Source organism: Dasypus novemcinctus, chromosome 4, assembly GCF_030445035.2.
Source record: "Dasypus novemcinctus isolate mDasNov1 chromosome 4, mDasNov1.1.hap2, whole genome shotgun sequence".
NCBI classification, from domain to species: Eukaryota; Metazoa; Chordata; class Mammalia; order Cingulata; family Dasypodidae; genus Dasypus; species Dasypus novemcinctus.
In genome coordinates this window covers 167,517,567-167,537,346 of record NC_080676.1, presented here as the reverse complement: position 1 = coordinate 167,537,346, position 19,780 = coordinate 167,517,567, and the positions used below count along the sequence as shown (strand labels likewise).

At 40.1% G+C, this 19,780-nt stretch overlaps 1 protein-coding gene across 8 annotated transcripts in view; it reads right to left on the bottom strand.

Moving 5' to 3' along the window:
• Positions 1–19,780, bottom strand: part of PCBP3 (poly(rC) binding protein 3) — a 398,007-nt gene that overhangs the window by 248,911 nt on the left and 129,316 nt on the right. The window contains exon 3 of one of the 8 annotated variants that reach the window (XM_058296361.2): positions 5,666–5,694. The exons of the other annotated variants lie outside the window; for them this stretch is intronic. The gene's annotated coding sequence lies outside the window, so the exon portion shown is untranslated. The remainder of the gene's footprint in view (positions 1–5,665; positions 5,695–19,780) is intronic. 8 annotated transcript variants of the gene reach the window in all.

The window sequence follows — 19,780 nt, the reverse complement described above, 5'->3', positions numbered from 1 at the left end:
GACCCTTTCTCTCATACTAGTTATACTAAAGAAACCTTGCATACAAAGAAACTGGCCAGAGCGAAGAATTTGCAATATACTGTCCATACATACTCTGTACATGTGTAGGAACTGAAGGCCTGCAAGAGAACCTGCACCCCAAGTGTGGGACTTCCATCTCCGGAAGATTTAGAAGAGTTACTCAAATCGTCTAGATTCCAATTATCTCCTCTGTAATGGGAATAATGATTATTGTAAGAATATGGCTGTAAGAATTGGAAAGCATTCTATTTAAGAACCATTACTTAGCTCTCCCCTTTCATTTTACATATTGTACACTCCAGCCCCCACAGAGAGTGATTTACTCAAAATCCCTTTCCCCAGCTGGTAGCAGCCCTGATGCTAAAATCCACATATCCCAATGAGCATACAATGCTACCTGACATTCAGGGACAAATTTGAGTGAGCCAGCTTTCACTCTGATTGGCAGGCCTTACAATATTCTGTCAACTGTAGAACAACTCAACTAGACTCAATCTTGGAGTAAATGCAGGAGGACACTGTGGGGAGAGGAAGCTCCTAGAACCCAGGGCATGAGATATGGCCAAAGTCACACAAAGCCTTGACTGCTACTCCTGGAAACTCCTAAATCATCCCTGAGCAAGGAAGCAGAGGCCTCATCTTTCTAGAACACCTGGCACATGCATGCCTCTTGCTGATCTGTACTTATATGCAGATCCTGTGCTGCTGTCTTAACACACCTGAGTTGGACAGAGCAGGCAGTTACAGCCCATTCTACACAGGAGGAAACATAGGTACAGACAGGTAAAGGGGCCACCCAGGGTCACACTGGCAGCAAGAGGTGCAACTCTTCCTCCAGCTGAGCCCTTCCAGCTGCACCTCCAGTTGGGTAGGGCCAGGGAAGTCTGGAGTACGACACGTGCAAGCCCCTGTGCAAGGGGCCAAGGGCCACAGCAGGTAAAACCATACATTTCTTAAGTAATGGGCAGATAATGTAGGAGTGATTTTAAGTGTCTTCATTGTTTCCTTTGCTAAACAAATTTAAATCTCCACAACTTATAAAAGAAAAGCCATGCTAATATATCATATTGAACCAAGCTGAATTACCAGAGAGTAACCATGTACGAATATGATAATGATATATGGGGAAATGTGAATAAGTCTCCCTTCAAATGTATCTGTTTTATCAGCTCTAAACCAGAGTAATATCTCATAGTCATCTGATTCAGCTAAGTAACAAGAATTCTACCAATGATTTTCCCAGTGTAACTGATGTACCTTCCACAATTTATTAGTAAGAGCAAAGCCAAGTAACACAAAAGTCTAAAAGTGAGAGTCTCCCTACGGCAGAAATCTTCATCTTGTCCATGAGTTAAAGGTGTTTTCTGGGGCAGAAGCTAACAGTAGCTTGCCGTCCCCGATGCAGGCAAGCACAACTGAAGGCCTATTGCACCACTGCTCGCAGTCTAGGGCTCGGACTCTACCAGGCACCGTGATGAAGCCACAACACACAGAGGGGCAGCCTCTTTGCCAAGGGGTGGAGAGGTAAGACGGCAGTTCCCCCTTGATGAAGATAACAGTGCAGCTGGTGAAAAGCAGCAGCTGGGCAAACCTTGGTAAGCAGCGTCACATGGCCCTGCCCTGATTGAAGCACTACAGCACCTTTATCAAACTCATTAACATGCCTGCTGGGAACCCACACCTCAGGAGGCCTTCCCTTCTACCTGTTCGCTAGGACCCAGCCCCTCGGGAGCCTCCTGCACTGGCCTGTGCAAGTCTAAGCACCCCTGGCCCTTGAGGCACCCCCCTCCTCACTGCACCCATCCTCCAGCCTTAGGGTGGCTCCCCCAACTGGCCCAGATAGACCAGCCTCTGCCAGCAAAAGGCCTCTGATCCTGGGCAAGTTCCTTAACTCTCCACGCCTCAGGCCCTCCTTCTGTTAAAATGGGGATTAAAAAGTCCTGCCTACCTGAGGAGCTGTGAAGATGAAGATGGGCCTTATGTCGGTGTGTGCATGTATTTTTCTAAACAGTGCCTGATGCGTAGGGATAGTGTGGTTACTATGGTCAGTGTTATTAATTATGGGTTGGCTTTCCCATTTGGTTTAAAAAACAAAGAACCACGTTTAAGAAATCACAAGCCCCAAATTGGGTAAGGAGACTCTCAGGTCAGGCAGGCACTGGCAACCACAGACTTTGTGTTGGAAAGGAGTTAGCCTCTTCCATAAGCAACGAGCGGCAGGCAGCATCCGCTTACGTCTGCTGGAGCCTGCTGCACTCAGCCAGGGTCAGCTGCACACGCCTCGCTCACAAACATGAACACCCCTTCATTCACTCAGGTGCTAGCGAGCAGGGGGACTCTGACCGGCTTCAGGATGAATCTAGGCACAAACCCCTCACACCCTTACTTACCCCAGCAGCCTGCTGGCAAGAGTCCCCTGAGGATGGCCAGCAGCTGACACCATCATCGCCATCTCGGCCTTGCATTGTGAGGCTGAGATGACAACAGTGTTTGGCTTTACTTGTCAGTATTATAAGGAGATGAGAGTATGTGGATAAAAATTCAAATTCAAAAGACAAATAATATCCTATACCCAACACTATTTATCATTAATGTTACACACTTATTCTTTATCATAGACTCCAAGAGTCTTCATGAAAGCAACCAATGGAATAAATTCTTCAGCACAATTATTAGAACAAAATCTGAGCCTTTCCCACTCTCAGTAACGTGGAGGAAAAGAATCACTGACCCATTCTAAAAATTAATTGTGTATTTCTTTTTATTTCCTCTGACTCTCTATCAAGCAACAACTTCTATGATTTTGCTGAAGGACAACATCCCCCATACCTGCTCAGCCCAGGGCAGAAGGCTGTGCTGGGCAGGAAGTGGTTGAGTCCCATGTCCACCAGACCAGAAGAGGGCAGCACCACAAGACAAGCTGCTCCAACAGCCCTGGGGGCAAACAACCAACAAGCACAGCCTCAAGCCAACCCCAGGCCCAGCACCTCTTCCAGGAGGGCTGCAGGGACAGGACCTGGAACTGTGCTGCAAGCACCAACAGGCCCATCCCACCTTCACGGCTGGGGAAGACACTGGGACTTGCATTCTTGTCTCAGCTCCTCAATGTACCTGCTCGATTGGGTTAGCCTTAGTATTTCCCCCCATTTATCTATACTTTCCTCCTATCATAAGCTGTTGTTTTGACCAACTTCACTTCAAGAACATATTTTCTAAAACAAAAATCCAATCTCATCATTCCCTGCTCTCAGCCCTGCTGAGGTGTGCAGACCATGCTCTGGAAAGGTCTCCTGTGTCCTGGCCCCAGTCTGGCTCCCCCTGTCCCTCACCATGGACGTCTGAGCAGCCTGGAGTGATGGCCTGTGGTGCCCTCACCCGGCCCCCCCAGACCATTTGCTGGTGCCCACCTGAAGCAGGCCCCCCCACCCCATCTAAAGAGCCTCCTCCTTGTATTCAGCAGCTGGACTCTGCCCACAGACCCACTGCTGTGTGTGCTTTTCCAGGCAGGCACCTCACAGCTCTGCCTGGTTCCTATCGGCAGCAGCGTGCTGAAGCCCAGGCTCTGGCCCGACTCCTGGGTCTGAGCCCAGCCCTCCACTGATCAGCCATGCGACCTCAGGGAAAGCACCTCCCCACTCTGTGTCTCATGCTGAATGAGGCAGGTAAGCCATACTCAAAACTTTTGCCTGAAAGTAAAACAACCACTCTCACAATGGAAGAAACTATTTGGAAACCACATATCTAATAAGGTTTCAATATCTAGAATATACAAAGTAATCCTATAACCTCAACAACAGAAAGACACAGAACACAAAAATGGGCAAAAGACTTGAATAGACATTTCCACGACCAAGATATACAAATGACCCAAAAGCACATGAAAAAGCGCTCAACACCATTTGCAATTACAGAAATGAGAATCATTACTAAATGTACGGTACAGATAGGGAAACTGAGGCTTGGAGAGCTAAGTAATTTGCCCCAGGAAGTCTGACTTTAGGGCCTATGCACTTTGCTCTCTCTCCCCTGAGGACCTCCTTCCATCTCTGCAGCCCTGGCTCTAGCACGGCGTTTGGCCCATCATATAGTCTCAATACCTTTGAAAACAAAAAAGCGGCTTCAAAAGCAGTGTCTCCCAGACCCAAGCAAAGTAAGTTGGCATCAGACTTAGTCTTAAAGATAAAGAAATATCTGGTTCCCACAGAACAGACAGGCACAATCTGCTCCCAGAGATGGCAGAGAACCATTGAAGCAATGGCCATTTGGAATCTGGGTTGGGGTGCGTGTGCCCATGTGGGATCTGAGGGGAAGGGCCCTGGGTTGGAGAAGCTGGCACGGGGGCCTCCCCACACTCCAAGGAGCACGGACCATCCATGCCGAAGTTTCTTTACATACCAGAAACCAAGTACACACACATCTGTTTACCGCTGGCACCTGGCAACCTGTCTACACCTCTAACATTCATCAACCTACTGTCCATGATACTCTGTACATGTTAAAAAGCTTTCTTAATTTTTTTTTTTAAAAAAGGAATCCTTGAAGAGGACAAGGAGTCCACACAGCACACCTTGCAGGAAGCACTGTGATCATCTCCAGGCAGGGCAGCAAGCCCTGTGGCCTGAGGCACTGAGGCACTGTGACTGTGGAAGAGAGTATGAACTACAACGTAAACTGTAATCCATGCTTACTGGCAATGCTCCAAATTGTGTTCATCAATTGCAATAAATGTACCACACTAATACAGAATGTTATTAATGTGGGAAAGTGTAGGAGATGTGGGGACTGGGGCATGTAGGAATCCCCTGTATTTTTTAGGTAACTTTTTTTTTTTTTTAAGATTTATTTTTATTTATTTATTTAATTCCCCTCCCCTTCCCCGGTTGTCTGTTTTCTGTGTCTCCTTGCTGCGTCTTGTTTCTTTGTCCACTTCTGTTGTCGTCAGCGGCACGGGAAGTGTGGGCGGTGCCATTCCTGGGCAGGCTGCACTTTCCTTCGCGCTGGGCGGCTCTCCTTACGGGGCGCACTCCTTGCGCGTGGGGCTCCCCTACATGGGGGACACCCCTGCATGGCAGGGCACTCCTTGCGCGCATCAGCACTGCACATGGGCCAGCTCCACACGGGTCAAGGAGGCCCGCGGTTTGAACCCTGGACCTCCCGTGTGGTAGACGGACGCCCTAACCACTGGGCCAAAGTCCGTTTTCCTTTATGTAATCTAGTATCTTTAAAAAAATTAAAATTTTTTAAAAAGACACAAAATTTGGGAAAAACAATGTGGTAAAATAGATTACCATTGTGGTAATCTCTCGAAATAAGACCCTGGCATGTGAAAGCAGAACTCCAGAGATCAGCCCCCATCTTGTCTTGCCACGTGGCAAGAGCCCAGGGTCTGCCAGCAAATGACCTTTGGTAAGAAAGCATCTCTGATAGTACCTTGATTAAGACATTTCATAGCCTTGGAATTGTAAGCTTTTATTCCAAATAAATTTCCTTTATAAAATCAAACCTGTTTCTGGTATTATGCATTGGCAGTCTTAGCAATCAAAACAGGCATCTACAAAATGCCTACAGTATTTACCATCACATTTAATGGTGAAACACTGAATATTTCCCAATATTGGAAAAAAGCGAGGATGTCTGTACTCACCACCTTTATTCAGCATCATATTAGAGGTCCTAGTCAGTACAATAAAGAAAGAAAAAGAAATTTGGATTGGAAAGGAAAAAATAAAACTCTATTTACAGATGCCTTGATTTTCTATGTGGAAAATTGCAAAGAACATGCAAAAAAGCAGCACTAGAACTAGCAAGTGAATTTAACAAGGTCACAGGATACAATGTTGATATAAAAAATCAATTCTATTTCTATATGATAACAAAGAATAATTGGAAAATGAAATAAAAATAAAATGATCATTTACAAAAAAAAAAAAAGAGAAATACTTAGGGATAAATCTAACAAAATATGTACAGGATCTGCATGCTAAGAACTAAAATACAATAATGAGGAAAATAAAAGAAGACCTAAATAAACAGAGACATATACCATGGTCATGCAGAAGATAGAACAATACTGTTAAGATACCAATTCTCATAAGCAGGGATATCTACTAAAATGGCAAAGAAGGAGAATCTGATTTGCTGAGTCGCCACATTATATTATTGCAATGCCCAAATTTTAACAAAAAAATATGATACATGCAAGAAACAAGAAAACATAACTCTATACGGGGGCGGGGGGGGAAGCAATCAATAGAATCTGGCTCTAAGGGACACAAATGTTGAATCTACTAGACAAACACTTAAAATCACCTATTTTTAAATATGTTCAAAGCATTAAAGGAAAGCATGTCTAAACCACAGGGAAGTATGAGAGCAATGTCTCACCAAATAGATAATAATAGAGAGAAATTATTTAAAAAGAAACAGAAATTATTAAAAATTCACTCAAGGGGCTCAGCAGCAGACCTGAGCTGTCAGGAGAAAGAACCAGTTAACTTGAAAAAAGGTCAACTGAGATTATTCAATCCGATGAAGAAAAATTAGCAGAGTCTCAGAGACCTGTGGGATGCCATCAAGTATGCAAATATTTGTATAATGGGAGCCACAAAAAGAAAGGAAAGGAAAGGCTAGAAAGAATATTTTTAGAAATAATGGCCAAAAACTCCTCAAATTGGATGAAAAATATTACCTTACACATCCAGGAAGTTCAAGAAATGCCAAGTAGGATAAACACAAAGAGATCCACACCTAGACATATCATAACATTAAACTGTCACACCCAAAGACAGAGACTATTGACATCATCAAGGAGAAGACAATGTGTTATATACAAGGGATTCTCAATAATAGCAACAGCTGATTTCTCATCAGAAACCATGAAGGCCAGAAGACATTAAAACGGCATATTTTGGGAAGCAATTGTGGCTCACGTGATGGAGCTTCTGCCTACCATATGGGAGGACCCACGTTCGATCCCTGGGGCCTCCTGTTGAAAAAGAAGAAAAGAAAGCATGCCCAAGCAGCAAGGCAGTGCCCACATGACTGTCCGCGTGGTGAGCCAATGCCCTGTGCAAGTGAGTCACGCAGCAAGATGATGATGCATCAAAAGAGAAATAAGGGAAGAGTCAAGGTGAAGCACAGCAGAAACCAGGAACTGAAGTGGTGCAATTGACAGGGAACCTCTCTCCCCCATCAGAAGTCTCCAGGATGGAATCCCGGTGAATCCTAGAGGAGAGAAAATGAGAAGAGAAGACAACACAGACAGCAAAAACAGCAGGGTGGGAGGTGGGAAGGGGGGGAATAAATAAATAAATAAATAAATAAATAAATAAATAAGTAAGTAAGTAAGTAAGTAAGTAAGTAAGTAAGTAAATAAATAAATCGTTTTAAAAAGGTCATATTTTGGAGTAATGCTTCTATACCTTGTTAAGCTGCCTTTAGTCTGTTATTTTACTTTCTGAATTTGAAATAAAGTTTACTTAAAAATGGCATATTCAAAGTGCTGGTTAAAAAAAATAAACAAACTACCGAACAAGAATTCTATATCCAGCAAAACTCTCATTCAAAAATGAAGGAGAAATTAGGATATTACCAGATAAATAAAAACAGAGAGAATTGGTGCTTGCAAACCAATATTACAAGAAATACTAAAGGGGGTCCTTTAGGCTGAAATGAAAAAACATTAGACATTACCTCAAATCCAAATAAAGACCGTACCAGGAAAGGAAACCACATATGTAAAAATGAGAGCATTAATTTATTTTTTGTTTGTAAATTCTTTTCTCCCTATCTTATCTGAAAGAAAAGTACATAGCAATAATTATAAAACTAAATTTAATCTAATACTAATCTTCAATATAATCTAAACCATGAGAATGACTATATCAAAAGATGGTCATAGATGTTGAAGAGGATGTGGAGACATGAGAATCGTCATATACTGGTGAGAATGTAAAATGGTGCAGCCACTTTGGAAAACAATCTTCCAATTCCTCAGTTAACCATAGGGTTACTATATGGCCTAGAAATTCCACTCCTATATAACCCTGAGAATTGAAAACATACATCCACACAACTTATACACAAATACTCATAGAAACAATATACATCATAGCCAAAAAGTGGAAACAACCCAAATGTCAACTACTAATGAAGAGATAAACAAACTGTGGTATATTCACACAATGGAATATTATTTAGTCTTAAATCCATAGAGATAAAAAGTACATTAGTACTTGCCAGGGGCTACTGGAAGAAATGAGAGTGACTGCTTATGGGTATAGGCTTTCTTTTTGCAGTAATGAAAAACATTCTGGAATGAGATAGTAGCAAAGGTTGCAGAATCTTATGAGTTTACTAAAATCCACTGAACAGTATGCTTTAAAATGGTAATTTTATGGTAGGTAAATTATATCTCAATAAGAAAATATAAACAAAAAAGATGTTACTTCTCCCCAAATTAATTTATAGATTCAACACAACCCCAGTCAAAACCCTACCATGGTCTTTTGCAGAAATGGATAAGACAGTTCTAAAGTTTATATGGAAAAGCAAAAGAGCAATAGGAAAACCAATTTTGAAAAAGCCAATCAACACTGGCGGATGAATCCCCATCCCTAGCTGATTTCAAGACTGATAATAAACTACAGTAACCAAAACACTGGGATATTAATGAAAGGATAGGCATATAAAGCAATGAAACTAAATAGAGGACCCAGAAATACACTCACACAATTACAGTCAATTGATTGTTGATGAAGTGCAAATGCAATTCAATGAAGGGAAAAAAAAATCTCTTTTAACAAATGATGCGAAAAGGGACATCCATGTGAGAAAAAGAACCCCAACCAAAAACGAATATCTTGTACCATATTAAAATATTAATACAGAATAGATCAGAGGAAGCAAAGTATCAGAGAACTAAATTTAATATCTAAACCTATAAAATTTCTGGAGGAAAACATAGGAGATAATCTTTGACCTTTGAGTAGGCCTGGCTTTTTTGGAAAAGACACAAAAAAACACAAACCGTAAAAGAAGAATTGACAAATTTTATATTATCAAAATTAAAACATGCTTTTTGAAAGTCACTCTTGAAAAAATAAAAAGCCAAGCCATGTATTGAAAAAAAAATTTGTGAAATACACATTTAGCAAATGACTGATATCTACAGCATATAAAAAACCTCAGGATTCAATAACTGGGAAAAAACATAAATATTTTTTATGGGCAAAAATTTGAACACAGTTCACCAAAGAAGAGATATAGATGGCAAATAAACAAAATAATAACATGGTCAATAACATTAAACTTTCAAAATCATTAAGTCATCAGGAATATGCGAATTAAAACCACAAGATACCACCACACAACCACTAGAAAAAATAAATTTTGCAGAACTGACAATATCAAACTCTGATCATTTCAGCAGCAATAGGAACTTTAGTACATTGTGGGAATGCAAAGTGGGCTGTAACTCTGGAAAATAAGTTGATAGTTTCTTACAAATTTAAATATGCATTTATCATAAAACTCAGGAAAGCCCAGTGGTAGGTATTTACCTAGGAAAATGGAAACATATTTTCATGCAAAGACCTGTATGAGAAAGTTTATAGGAGCTTTATTTGTAATCTCCAAAAAATGGATATCTCCAAATATCCATCAACTGGTGAATGGATAGACAAACTGTGGTACATCCATTCAAAAGAATGTTGCTCAACAATAATACGGATGCATCTGAAAAGTATTATGGTAAATAAAAATAAAACACTCAAAAGGCTACACACTATGTGATTACATTTATATAACATTCTAAGAAAAGCAAACTATAGTATTAATAAACAGATCAATGTTTTCCAGGGCATGAGATGGGGTGACAGGAAGGATACAAGGTAATTTTGGAGGGAGTGAAAATATTCTTTATCATGATTGTGTTGATAGATAATGTGTGTATCCAGTTATCAGACCTCACACAACTATATCCTTAAAAATGACTGAATTTTACATTATGTAAATTATACCTCAATAAACTTGATGTTAAAAAAATGAAGAATCCCAAGCAGGAAAAAAAAAAAAAAAACCATAAAGAAATCTACACATAGATACCTTATAGTGAAACTATACCGCATGCCAAAGACAAAGAAGATCTTAAAAAACCAAAAGTTTCAGGAAAAAATACATTGAAAAGTACATCATAGAGAATGACAGCTGACTTCTAAACCACTCTAACGGGATCCAGAGATGGTAGTGTATTACTTTACCCCTTAACCCAAGAAACTAACTGTATTAGTCAGCCAAAGGGGTGCTGATGCAAAATACCAGAAATCAGTTGTTGTTGTTTTAGTGTCTAAACTATCATATTTGATGAAAAACAGCTCAACATTTACAGCAATATAGATACAATCATGTATTGTCCAATCTTAAAAGATTTCTTCGTTGACTCCTGAAACATGGTACAATTTAAGAATGAAATGTATTCTATAGAGAGCTTTTTGTCACTTTTTTCCCCTGGTGGCAAAGAACTAGGTTGCCTTCGAGACCTCTGTATTCAAGTCCATTAACTTTCCCTCGTTTGCCACTGTTACTGGCAATCCTTGGTCCTCCTCTTCCTTGGATTCCTTAGTACACTCTCTGAATAGGCAATTCTAAATGTTTTCTTCTTGTAACTTTATTTATTTATTGAGTTTTAAAACTCTTTTTTTTTTTTCTTTATTTTCTTTTAAATCAGTTGGTTTTTATAAAGGGTATTTATTTAGGGTGGGAGCTTACAGATAACAGGCCATAAAGCATAAGTTCCTTTCCTCCCCAAAGTCTATTTTCATGTGTTGGAGCAAGACGGCTGCCGATAGCTGCAAGGGTTCAGGCTTCCTGAGTTCCTCCCTTCCTGGGGCTTGCTTCTCTTTCCTCTGTGGCCCCAGGAGGGGCTCCAGCTTAAGATGTCAGCATCAAACTCCAACATCAAAAACCCTCAACTCTGTCCTTAGCTGTGCCTTTTATCTGCAAGTCCCCACCCACCAAGGGGATACTGAATACCCTACTGACACAAGAGATTTACTTAAGTAATCAAGTAAACCTCTGAATCCAATATAATCTCATATGCCCAGAGGAAAAGACCAGTTTACAAACATAATCCAATATTTCTTTTTGGAATTCATCAATAATATCAAACTGCTACACCTACCTTTTTTTTTTTAAATAAGGGAACCTAACAAACTTTCCCATCTCAGCCTCTCCCAAGCATATCATTCACTGGAATTACTCATTTTACACTATTTCAGTACCCTCTCCACCTTCCATGGCTAAAATTTTCCATCTCCACAAACAGAAACCATATACCCATTATGCATTAACTTCTCATACCTCTTTCGTAGCCTGTACTCTAAGTTTTCTGTGAGCTTGCATATTCTGCATTATTTTCTTCGTAGTTACCATGGGCTTTAAATTTAATATCCTAAAGGTATTAACACTCATTTTCTTAGATATCAACTTAATTTAAATCATATACACAAACTATGTTCCTATACCCCTCCATCCTCCAACCTTACCAATTTGAATTCTTATACATTATGTGTCTGTGGAAGTATGAGATTATATCCTTTGATTAAATTCAGTTGAGGGTCCTTTGATTAGATTACTTGGTAAGATCACTTAAGGGCTTTTGACTGAACTAAATCAGTAAGGCATGAGCTAGCTTGTATTTCCACCCGCTGGCTGGGTATGCTATGAACTGAGACAGAGAGAAAGACAGACACAGACACAGATAAAGGAAGCCACCCTTTGATCCTGCAAGACAAAAAAACAGACTCCAGTCGTGCCTGCAGCTGAGCTGCAAGGACAGATGCCCCAGAGAAACTCAAAGAGCTGAGGTACAGGGACAGATAATCCATATACCTAATAGCTTGCAGGTAAATTCAGGAAGTAAGTAGTGACTGAGAGAGGAGGCCCAGAAAGAGAAAAGCCCTAGGCCTGATTGTCCACAGCTGAGCTCCAGGAGATGGTCGTAGATTCCAGAAGGGAAGGCAGAGACATCAGCAGAGATCAGCGGCCATCTTGCTTCACCACATGGCAGCTGACTTTGGCAAGAAAGCATCTCTTATAGTGCCTTGAGTTGGACTTTCATGGCCTTGGAACTGTAACCATTTACCCCAGATAAACCCCCTTTATAAAAGCCAACCCATTTCTGATACTTTGCATCAGGAGTCCTTTAGCAAACCAAGACAGAGTCCAAAACCACTGATTTAACATTCCATTTTATGCATTTGCCTTTTAGAGACCAAAGGAATAAAAAGTGGAGTTACAAACCAAAAATGCAGGAGTACTGGCATCTATATTTACTCATGTCATTAATCTTATCAGAGATATTTATTTCTTCATGCAGCCTAGATCTTTGTCTATTATCCTTTCCATTCAACCTGCAGAACTCTCTTTAGCATCTCTTACAGGGAGGATCTAGTGGTGATGAACTCCCCCAGCTTGCTTTTGTTTATCTGGGAATGTCTTCATCTCTCCCTCAGTTTTGAAAGAACTTTATTTTGGATATAGAACTCTTGCTTATCAATTGTTTGCTTTCATCAATTTAAATATGCCATCTTGACTCCATGGTTTCTATGAGAAATCAACACTTGATCTTATTGAGGTTACTTTATACAAAGTATGTTGCTTCTCTCTTGCAGCTTTCAGAACTCTCTCTTTATCTCTGGCATTTGACAATTTGATTTTAATATGCCATGGTGTGGGTTATTTGGGTTTATCCTATTTGGAGTTCATTGAGTATCTTGGAGGTGTATACTGATGCTTTTTGTTAAATTTGGGGAGTTTTCGGCCATTATTTATTTGAATGTTCTCTTTGCTCTTTTCTCTTTTTCTTCTCCTTCTGGGATTCCCACAAGGTGTACATTAGTACACTTGATGGTGTCCCACAGGTTCCTCGGGTTCTGTTCCATTTTCTTCATTCTTTCTGCTCCTCAGACCAGATGATTTTAATTGTTTTATTTTAAGTTCACTGATTCTTTCTTCTGCCAGCTCCAATCTTCTGACAAAGCCTTCTGGGGAATTTTTAATTTATTTAACTGTGGTCTTTGGCTCTGTTGGCTCCTTTTCATTATTTCCATATCTCTATTCATATTCTCCTCTTTCTGTTATCTTTTTCTGATTTCCTTTAGTATGTTGTCCATTTTTTCCTGTAGCTCTCTGAACATATTTAGGACCATTTTTGTTTTTTAAGTCTTTGTCTGGTATGTCCCAGAACTGGTCTTCCTTATCAATGGTTTCTAATGCTTTAACCTTTTTCTTTGCCTGGGTCATCACTTCCTGTTTCTTTGTATGTTATGTAACCTTTTGTTAAAACCGGAACACTTTGCTATTTTAATGTATCACCTGAATTTAGACTCTGAGGCATCTGTTTCCTAAGACTGCATCCAGCTAGTCTTATAACAGTTTTCCTTGAATATAAGAAAATAACCAAAACAAAAAGAAGGAAAACACCTTTCCCAGATCACCCTGTTCAAGTGCTCTCCGTCAGCATTATGCACACAGTGAGTATGGAGAATAACTCCAGGCTAAAGCCCAGGAGCTTCCCTGATCATTTGTGCGCATGTGTCTTTTCTTGAGTTTTCATGTGTGGCCCTAGGAATTCCCATTTAGATGGATACAAATGTCCACTCTTCCCTAGGAAAGAGTTTCCTCAAGGTCCCAAGTTCTGCACCATATGTCCTACAGTCCCTGCCCTGTCCACAGCACCCTGTAGGAGAATTTGGTAAGCTGCCTTCTACATGTAGGGCAAGATCTGGGATGGCAAATCCCACAGGTCGCCACCAGACAGATTAGGCCAAACATATATCCTCCCAGGATGTGCACAAGGGTTACTCTTCTCCCTCAGAACTAGGACCAGGAATTCACAGTGGGAGTGCAGGCCAGCTCCTTAACAAGTACGCCACAAGACTGCATTGCTTTAAAGTAGCTTTTTTTTTTTTTTCCTCTTGATTTGGTACTTACCCTGTTCCTGAAGTCTTTTAACTATTTTCTGGAACTTCAAGAAAGATGTTTCTGTCAGTTGGTCAGTTGGTGCTGGCTGTTCATCCTTTCAGAGGATGAAGCCCTGAAGTATCTCACTCTGTCATCTTGATCAGGTGGGCACTGATATTTCTTTTTTTAATTTTTTTTTAAAGAAGCTTAAGATTATATAAATGTTACATTAAAAATATAGGGGATTCCCATATACCTTACCTCTTCTCCCTTCTACACTTTTCCCCAATAACAACATCTCTCATTAGTGTGGTAGATTTGTTAAAATTGATGAACACATATTGAAGTACTGGCATTACTTTTTATGTGTGAGATGCAGGGGGTCCAATTTCATTGTGTGTTTTATTATCTAGATAACCATTTGTTCCAGTGAAACTATACAGCCTCAAGACAGCAATATACAAGACTATCTTAATGGCCTCATAGGAGAGAAGACTTTCTTCAACTGAGTTATAAAAATGTAAACCATAAAAAAAGATGAATTTGACTATACTAAAATTAAGAACTTGTTCATCCAAAAAATACCATAAAGAAAATGAGAATGGAAGCCACAAATTAAGAGAAGATATTTGCAGAATATAATATTGACAAAGAATTTGTGACAAGAATATAAAAGAAACTACAGATCAATTAAAAACATCAAACAACCCAAAAGAAAAAATGGGTGATACACAATCACATGCACCTCAGTAGAGGTTAATGATGATGAAAAGAAGCTGAAGAAACCCTCATCAGGAGACTGTGCTATCATGAGATATCACAGGAGAGATCTTGGGAGGCTGTAATATCATGGAAGCCAAGAGAGAAGCACGGACGAGGAGGAGGAGTGCTCAGTTCCCGCCAATGCTTGTAAGAGACCACATAGGCTGAGGACAGAATTTGGCAACATGGAGGTCAAGGGAGTTTCAGTGGGAATAAAAAAGCAGAAGCCATACTGTACAAGGTTGGGAGTTATGGGAAGCAAGAAAGTACATGCAGTTAGTTTGGACACTCCTGTTGATGTTTGGTTGTGAAGAGGTAGAAAATAACAGAAGTGTAGGCCAATAAAAAAATGTTAAGATAAAAGATATTGAGTATGTCTGTATGTTAATGGGAATTGGAGTATAGAGAGGAAAAGACCAATGATTCAGGCAAGAGGTGCAGACAGAGTGTAGTCCTTGAGAAGGTGAGCAGTGACAGTATCCAGAATTCACATGACAGGATCACCCTTTGACAGGATGAGGGTCCCCTTCTCAGGCAACAGGGCATTAAGTCTTTGTACAACCATGGACATAACTTCATGCCAGTTTGATGAAATGCCTTCCTTAAGCTCCAATCTGGTGTATATTCTGACTCCTAAATGAAAATTTCAAGTAAGATATGAAACTTGAAAAGAGGCTGATAGATTGGAGGGAGGGGGCATTAGTACTCCAGGAATATGAACATGGCTTACCATTCATATAATCTTATCAATAAGTCAAAAGAAGAAAAAAATACAATGAGCCTTTGAATAACTATCAAAAAAGTCCTCAGATAAAATTTAAAATCCATCATTGCTTTTAAAAAATATTCTTAATAAGCTGAGAATTTTTAAAAATGGAATGATGTCATGAGAAAAGGATGATAAATTTATGAAAAAGAAAATGAATACTATCACCATGTATTTTTCTAGGTAGTCTAGACAATGCAATAAAACATGAAAAAGAAATAAAATTATTATTATTTGAAAAATATTTCATCAAATACTAGAATCCTAAAGATTTATCAGAATTAATAAGAATTTTGGTAAAGTGGCTGGTATCAAAGTTATAGGGAAGCTACATATTTGTATATATAATTGAAATAATAAAAAATGAAACACTTAGAAACTATGAAAATACCTAGGTACAAATTTAGCAAGAAAAATATAAGATTTATATTAATAAAAGTGTAGTTTTCTACAAGTTTGACATGCCATCTACCTGGATCAGAATACTCAATGATTTTAAGTTTTAATCTATATAATTAATGTAATTTCAGTTAAAATCCCATGAGAAATCTTTGAATACCTTGACAAAATGATTCTAAGGTTTTACTGGAAGAATAAGTGCATGACACTAGCCAAGGAAATTTTGAAAATGCAAAGACACTTCTATTATCAAATATTAAATTGCATCATAAAGTCATGGTTATTTAAAATATAGTACAAGCTTAGGAAAAGAAAGATACCTATCCATATGGAATAAGAGAATTAAAAAGCATTTAATTTAAGACCAACATATACTTAAGTCTTTCATGTAGACTCCTCTTGGCTAAGGCCAACAGCCCTTCCCATACTCTAAATCCAAACCCCTCCTGACTCTTTAAAGACCAATATCTAAGGAGTATCTGTGGTCTGTCTAGGTCTTGTTTATCTTCAAACTGTGTCTCTCTGCTGACTCCTTTTCAGGTTTTAAACATACTCAAATAGCTCCTATTTTTTAAAAATCTCTCCTAGACTTCAAATTTTCAGAGTCAAAATTTTATAGTAGCCATCTCTATTTCTTCACTCTCCATTCACTCTTCAAACCAGCTCAATCTGGCTTCCTATCACCACAGCTGAATTTCTCTTCTTAAAAGATTTAATGACCTCCTGACCATCCTCACGTTAAATCCAATGGACATTTATCAGTCCCTATCTTACTGTCCTTTTCTCCCTTCTCAACCTGGGAAAATGGAAAAGCATCTTTATGATAATATACAATGGTACTAAGCCATATACTAAAATAGGCACTCTCACACCTGATGGTGCAAGTGTAAAATGTTTTAAGTTTCTAAAAGGAAATTTGACCATAGACAGTGTTGTAATTTCCTGGCTGCTAAAACAAACACCATACAATGGTTGGCTTAATAACAAGAATTTATTGGTCCATTACTTCCAAGTTCTGCCTTCCAAGCAACATCAGAACTCAAATTTGCCATGTTCTCTGCCATTTTATAACAAGGATTGCCTTTTTTTCTGATTTCCAATGACATAATCATTTCACTCTAAGGTCCTGCCAAAAGTTACCTTTAGCATCCATACTTCTACCAGCGTTCTTTTCATGAAGAACTATGCATTCTCAAAGACAACACAAACTTTCTCTATGGCTCTAACTCATTTTGAACCCTCACAATTCTTCTAGCTTTTACCCACTGCCCAATTCCAAAGAGTTTCCACATTTTTAGGTATTTATCATGGTATACTGTAGTCCACTTTTCAGTACCAAAAACTATTTGAGTTTCCTAAGCTGCTAAAACAAATACCATACCAATAGGGGTTGGCTTAGCAACAGGAATTTATCAGCAATCTTTGGAGTTCCTTGGCAGTGCATACTGCGCCATCTTCTTTCTGTTCTGGGTTCCACTGACTTCCAGCTTCTGGCTGCTCCCCATGGCTTCTCTTTCGGCACTCAATTTCTATTTCTTTTTTTTTTAAACATTTATTTATTTATTTATTTACCGCCCCGGCCCCCCCCCCCCAGGTTGTCTGTTCTCTGTGTCTATTTGCTGCGTCTTGTTTCTTTGTCCGCTTCTGTTGTCATCAGCGGCACGGGAAGTGTGGGTGGAGCCATTCCTGGGCAGGCTGCACTTTCTTTCGCACTGGGCGGCTCTCCTTAAGGGGAGCACTCCTTGCACGTGGGGCTCCCCTACACGAAGGACACCCCTGCGTGGCACGGCACTCCTTGCGCACATCAGCACTGCTCATGGGCCAGCTCCACACGGGTTAAGGAGGCCCAGGGTTTGAACCGCGGACCTCCCGTGTGGTAGACGGATGCCCTAACCACTGGGCCAAGTCCATTTCCCAGTTTCGATTTCTTATTAATCATCATGCTGGATTAAGGCCAAACGTCACTCAGTTTGGGAACACCTTAACTAATAACATCTTCAAAGTTCACACCCATAGGACCAGGGGTTGGAACCTAACCATGTCTTTTGTGGGGGGCATGACTCAAACCCCAACAAGTACTTAGATTCTGAACTTCTTACAGTTTAAAAGTAATGTCTTGAAGGAGGTAAGAGAAAACTCTGGACTAGGGGAGCCCTGAACTTGAATTTCTGCTCTGGAGCTAACTCATCTTTGGCTTCAGTTTGCTAATTGATAAAATGGGAGAATCAAAGACTTGACTTTGAAGAAATGTTAGTGACAAGTGAGGAGCTTTTGCTTGGAGTGATTATTATGAAAACCATCTTCTCACATGGTTATATATTTATACTTTGAGAGATGCTGAGGACCCTCACCCTCTTTGAAGAAGCTTCTAGTGCTTGCATGCCTGCCTCATACTTGTCCCCTTCCACTTAGAGGACTGACAAGGAATAGGTGAAGAGATTGCAGTTTCACAGATGGAGAAACTGCAGATGAGACAGCCAAGGTCATACAGCAATCTGGGAGAAGAGCTGAAAACAGAACTCAGTCTTCAGGATTCCCAGGCCAGCACTTGACTCCACTAGACCAGGTGGGCCTCCTACCAGAAAGTTCTCTTCCCATTATTTCCGTTCATACTCTGCCAAATTAATACAAGGGAATGATAAGAATAACCCAGCCTTCTGCTCGAGATAACAGCTGATCTCTAGCTGCAACCAGTCCTGCTGCATCTGGCTTGAGGCCCAGGCTCTGCAAAGAAAGTGGTCAAGAGTTCAGTGGTATTAAGAGAGTCTCACAAGCTGTTTGTTGGAAAACAGAAGCTGAGAGACAGGCAAGTAAAATCAAACACATTTATTCAATAAAAGGTGATCAAAGCCGTAGGGTTAGTAGTCTTATACATTTGAATAGCAAAGCAGTCAAGAGCACTTGGGAAAAAGTGAGCACCCACACTGACAGCCTCTTTCTAGCTCACTGTGATTGGAGTATTGTCAGTTAACCTTCATATCCAAAGATAAGGCTAACTGCCATGATACAATTAACATATAAAATAAGATGGTATAGGAATGAATGCTAAGTTGAATGGTATAAACTACCAGTGCCACTAGAGTTTGGGATAAAGAAAATAGAGGTCTAGAATAAGCAGATAGGTTTGTGAATAAAAGGAAAAATGTTGAATCAAAGAAATATAAGCATTCTTGGCCTCTCACGACCATGTATGACACCCCACAGTTAGAAGACATTGGGTACCCTCAACTACTACTGAAAGAGGACACAGCCACTTGCACATGAGCACACCCAAACTACTCATGCTAATGAACCACACTAAATGTGCAGTGTCTATAATGGATGCGTGGGATATTTTTAAAACAAAAGCATATATAAAAGTTGACTGCTGCTTTATAAATATATACCTAGAGATGACTTGTTCTCCACCCCACCACACCCCCTACACCATCCCTGGTCACCACGGACCAAAGAAAACAATTCCCCAAATCCATTACTGCCTCTGCATGCAGGGCAGCCAGACAGCTTAGAAACATGAGCGGCAAAGAGAAAAATGAATCACCTCATAAACAATGAGCAGCCCCTCCGTGCCAGGCTGCAATACAATCTAAACCTGTAGGAGGACACCACTCTCCAAAATCCCTGTGAGAGGAGAAAACAAAGCAAAGAGTAAAGAATGAAAACCACCCTCCAAAAGAGAAAGAACCTGAGAGGAAGAAGGAAAAGAAGTAGGCAGGAAACCAGTGCTCTGAGGGCCCACTCTGTGTGCCTGGCACGCTCATGCACCATGCTACCTGGCCCTCCCTCAGAGCTCCACAGACATGTGTGATTCCACTATAAAAATGGAGTCTGAGATTCAGTGGGATTACAGAACTTTCAAGGGTACACAGT